The sequence below is a fragment of the Apodemus sylvaticus genome, chromosome 6 (assembly GCF_947179515.1).
Source record: "Apodemus sylvaticus chromosome 6, mApoSyl1.1, whole genome shotgun sequence".
Taxonomy (NCBI): domain Eukaryota; kingdom Metazoa; phylum Chordata; class Mammalia; order Rodentia; family Muridae; genus Apodemus; species Apodemus sylvaticus.
The window spans coordinates 92891689-92896724 of NC_067477.1; the positions used below are offsets into that span (position 1 = coordinate 92891689).

General features: G+C 45.3%; 1 non-coding gene across 1 annotated transcript; it reads right to left on the reverse strand.

Annotated features, from left to right (window-relative positions):
* Positions 1-4075: 4075 nt before the first annotated feature.
* LOC127688240 (small nucleolar RNA SNORA17) lies at positions 4076-4208 on the reverse strand. Its single transcript, XR_007978645.1, has one exon. It is a non-coding gene; the product is annotated as a small nucleolar RNA SNORA17 (small nucleolar RNA).
* Between the last annotated feature and the right edge of the window lie 828 nt (positions 4209-5036).

Sequence of the window (5036 nt, forward strand, 5' to 3'; positions counted from 1 at the left end):
ACAAACTAGAACTAGAACTGCCATGTCTTGCTGCTACACCACTTCAGGACATACGACCAGCAGAATTTACATCTAACTGCAGAGATATTTACACATCGATTGAGCATTGATGCTCTATTCACAATAACTGGGAAATGTTATCAATGTAGATGTTCATAAACAGATGAATGGATGATATGCATAGTGTAGTTAATATTACTCCACTGTAAAGAAAATGAAATCATAAGATTTGCAGGTAAACACATGAAATTGGGAAAAATTATATTGAATGAGGCAATTTGTGTCCAGAAAGGCAAATAGTATGTTACTGCTTAGGTATAGATGCTAACTTCAGTGTGTGTGTGTGTGTGTGTGTGTGTGTATCTTTAACTTAGAGTGTCAGGAAATTAGAAAGGGGCCGTTGAGGTAGATATTTTAAGGGAGGGATTATATTATAGTAAATTATAGGTAAAATGAAAATATAGAGATGGAGTACTGGGAGCAGAAAGACTTAGACAAGAAGGGGACCAGGAATATGGTAGAAATTGTGGGTGGAATGGAGGGATAACTCAAAAGAAGTATTTATGAAAAGCAATAAAGAAGCCTACTATGTCACAAATCATAATAAGAAGGACAGACTATGTATGAAAATGAAAATAGGGGGGGGGTTGAATGGGATGGGCGTGGGATGGAGGAGCAGAGATCAGCATTGTGAAAAAGCATATAGAAACCCACTAGTTAATAACTAATTTCAACAACCCACTTAGATACCACATCGGAGGTTACCCTGGGCCCCGAGTCACAGTGAGGCTCAAAGCTTTTTCCTGGAGCTTTTCCTGAGCTCTGGAAGCTGGGGTTCACCAGTGGCTGCAGAACTCACCACAGGAGACGTCTGCAGAGAAATCTAGAAAACATCTCGCTATCCAGTAAGGTACTCAGACTTGTTAAATTTTTTCTTGTGGTTGAAACTGCTTATTTGAATTTTGAAGAACTGAGAACTTCCACATTAAAGAAGACTGCCTAATTTCGTTTACTACATAACTTTTCGGAAACACAAGAAAGAAAGGTGTGCTTGTCCACGTGTGCACTAGAGCTGTCACGTGGTAACAGACCAGTTAGGGAGAGCGGGCTCAGTTGCATACACACCCTTTAATGGTAAGAGAGGGGGGTAGAGGGGGAGAGAGAGAGGGGGAGAGAGAGAGAGGGAGAGAGAGAGAGAGAGAGAGAGAGAGAGAGAGAGAGAGAGAGAGAGAGAGAGAGAGAGAGAGAGAAGAAGAGAGAGGGAGAGAGAGGGAGAGAGAGAGAGAGAGAGAGAGAGAGAGAGAGAGGGAGAGACAGAGAGAAAGAGAGAAAGAACACTGACCTTACTATAAATCGAAGGTTGTATTTTCTGTACATTATTTCTTCTTTAAGAAAGAGATACCAGTTTAATACGTCTTAGACACTGGCAGATCAACATATTTATATTTTGATTTAAACCTAATTTCCTCCTACTGGTTTTCATAAATGTGAGAACATGTCAATTATCCCCTCTATAAAAACTTGCTATATTATGAGACATTTTCTCTCAGTAACTCCCTTCTTATGTTTTCCTTTGCTACATATACATCAATTTGAGTCAACTTGGTTGCCTTTCTTTGAACTCGGGCTAGTTTGTTCTGTTTTGTTTCCTTAGGGTCACTCTAAGGCAACTCTGAAATTCATCAGAAACCAAGAACAAAGGGGAGAAAGACTGACTGGAGCAGAGTGTGCTGAGTCACCACCTGAGTTCTGACCTCACCTGCAGCAGCTGGGACAGGGCCAGCATCTGTTTCCGGCTCTGCAGTCTGCAGGTATTCCATTTAGTTTGGATTAAAAACCATCTCCTGGCCACAGATGGGCACTGAAGCAAATTATTGGTCCTCATAGACTTTTCCTAGTCTTAAAAAAAGAAACTGTCAGAGTAACATGATGGTATGATCAGTCTCCAACAGGAACTCTGGGTGTTCAGTGTTACGTACAGCACTTCAGGTGGTGACATTTTCACATGAGGAAAAGAAAACATTGGTGGCGAATTTCAGTCATGCTAATCTTCAGTAAACATAAATTTATACAAGCAACTGGCTGCTTACACATTATCTAGATTTGTTCTCAGGGAACATGTCGTTACTGGTCCATTTCTGGGTCCTGATTGTTTGTTCCTGACTATGTCAGTAGATGAAGGAAAAAGAATGTTAGAAGAATGAGTCTTGGCACATATCCTCTGTGGGCACATAGAGTCCAGTTGTCTTGCCCTTGAGTGACATAGATCTCTCTTCCAATCGAAGACTGGTAATTCCAAAACTAATTTTATAAGCAAGTTAGTAATTAAGCAAAAGCCTAAGCAATACCTCGCTTTTAAAAAGTTATTTTCTAAGATATTTGAAAAACTTACTAATTTACTTTCTATTTTAAAAGTTTACTGAACTTTTTGTCTTTTAGAACTTTTTATTGGTTCTTCATTATTATGGATCCCAGTGCCCCTCATCTCTTCCTCCCCTATAACCTGCCTCCACCCTTCTGCCCGCTCCCACAACAGGACTGCTGTGGAAGTCACAGTGTGCCACAGTGTGTTGTTCTACAGTGCACTCCTGTTCCACATTTCTTTGCTTGCAGATTCCCATTGCAGTGAGAGGTCAATCTGGTTCCAGGTCTCTGGCTTCTGCTACTCTATCAATACTGGAACCTCACTGGGACTCCTGTGGGATATCCTGTTGTTGCTCTGCGTCATGGAGATCCTGTAGTTTTGGATCTGTAGGATCGACCCTTTCACACACTCCAGCAGTTCATGGATTGGGTAGATATTGGGGTGGGCCAATTCGGATTCCTACATCCGGGCAGGGTGAGAGGTATCTGAGCTGGTGACCCTGCCAGCTCTCCTACATCCATACCACCAGGGCCAGCTCTCCTGCCTTGCCCCAGCTAGCCATCCAACCATGCTGCAGCAGCAAGGGGCAGAGCCAGCTCTCCAGCTCTCACGCACACTGGGTTGGCTCATCGGTACTCGCCATCAGGACCCGCTCTCCCGAGTGCCATGGTGGGCAAGGGTCTGGGCCTGCTCTCCAAGGGAGGGGAAATGGCATCTCTCCTCATCCCCATCACATAAGAGACAAGTTGCCGGCTCAGCTCTCTCATGCTCACACCTCAGGGCTGGCTCTCCTGGGTCCCTGCCACCAGGGTCAGCTCTACTGTGCTTCCCAGGTGAGGTGCAGGGCCCTCTTTCCTGAGTGCTACAGCAGGTGAGGGGCAGGGACAGCTTTCCTGCTTTGAGGACAGCTCTCCTGGCTACAGTAGGTGGCAAAGATACTGAGTGTGGAGGAGGGTATCTCTCCCTTGTCCATGCTGCTGCATGGGAGATGAGGGGCAGGGCTACTCTCCAGGGCAGCTGCCTAGGGGGAGGGTCAACTCTCCTGCTCTCAGTATCCTAGGGCCAGCTCTGCCATGATGCCCAGGTGAGGGGTGGGACCAGTTCTGCACAGCCCTCAGATGTCAACATGTTCCTGGGCAGCAGCCCCGATCAGGGATGCACTCATGGTCTTTGGTGATAACAGATCCCTGCTGCTGCAGGGCCAAGAACACAGTTCTCCCCAGGTGGCAGCACAGGTCAGGACCCTGACATGTTCTCAGGTGGCATCGATACTCATATCAGACGGTTCCTCACTGCCCTCAAGACTCCAATTGTGCTTCTCTTCACTGTGTACACATCCTTCTCTTTCCATTTCTCTACCACTCACTTGCTCCTCTTGGTGGTGCTGGGGTGGTGGTGGTCTCTGAGTGTCAGGAGTGGTCTGAGGAGTGTTATCCTCTGTGCATTAAGGCTCTGGGCAAGAGTCAGCTCACGCATGGTTGCCTGCATAGTCATCTCAGGCTGGCTTTCTCTCTGGGACCCGCGGCACCAGACAGGTGATCATTTTAGGTGTAGCCTCATGTTCAGTTCATCTTGTCTCCTGCTTGCTCCCCACCCCGGAAGCTTGTTTAGACCCACACAGAGCTGTACTAATAGTTGTCTCAAGCTAGCTTCCTGTCTGGGCACCCTGGTACTGGATTGGTAATCAGTCTAGGCTCACCTTTTTCAGGAAATGTTAGGCTAGGAATTATTCAGATGTTTACAGGTCTGAACTCTTGGGCAGCGGCATAGCCTTTCTTCTCTCAGACACCTACTGATGCACATGTGACACAGCAGCCGCACGTACAATGCTTCTAGGGGCAGGATTGTTTTGGTATATATTATGTCTTATATATTTTTCAATTTAGGACAATGTTTTTCTTTAAGACTGGAAAATGAACAGATCATGGAAATAGTCAAATGAGCACCTTTGCTCCAAATTCTGGCCACCACAGGGCAGATTCTGCTTATAAATAAATAAATACAGGGCTTGGGAATGAGCACTAGTTTTAAAGCTGAATGGTCTGGAGCTAGTCCTGCCTCCACACTTGTTATAGGTGTGACTGTTGACTGTTGAGGCTTGCTGCGCCCCCAGCATAACTGTAGTCATTTTGTTCCATGCCTGCCAGCTATTTCATGTTGTTGCTATAATATGCCTGCCAGTCATTGACACAGAAAAATAACTTGACTCAGAGTAGGGTCATACTAATCACATATCCTGTTATGTTCTGTGTGAGGTTTGTCAATCTTAAGAAATTACACAAAGCTTTACATAGGACTCATCAAATTAAAGGTCAATACGAACTGTTTTGTCTAAAATAGTTTGAGTCAGAGCTGACCATTGGGCAACATTTCCTGCACGTGCTTATGAGCTCACTGTGGTTTTCGCAGCTTTAGCCTTTATAGGCTGACAGATAAAGACGTTCACTATAGCCCCAGCCCCAGAATGCTGAGCTATGGCTCTGATTGATCTATTGTACACGATCTATTGTGTGTACAATAAACCATCCCTGTATGACTGAGATCAGTGGTTGTGGGGTTTGTGGGGCAACTCCTGCACCCCAAGAGTGACCAAAGCCAGAACTGTGCTATTAGCATGGTGTCTGGCAGCTATGTCTCTTCACAGAACTTCACAGAAAAAAGGAGCCCTACA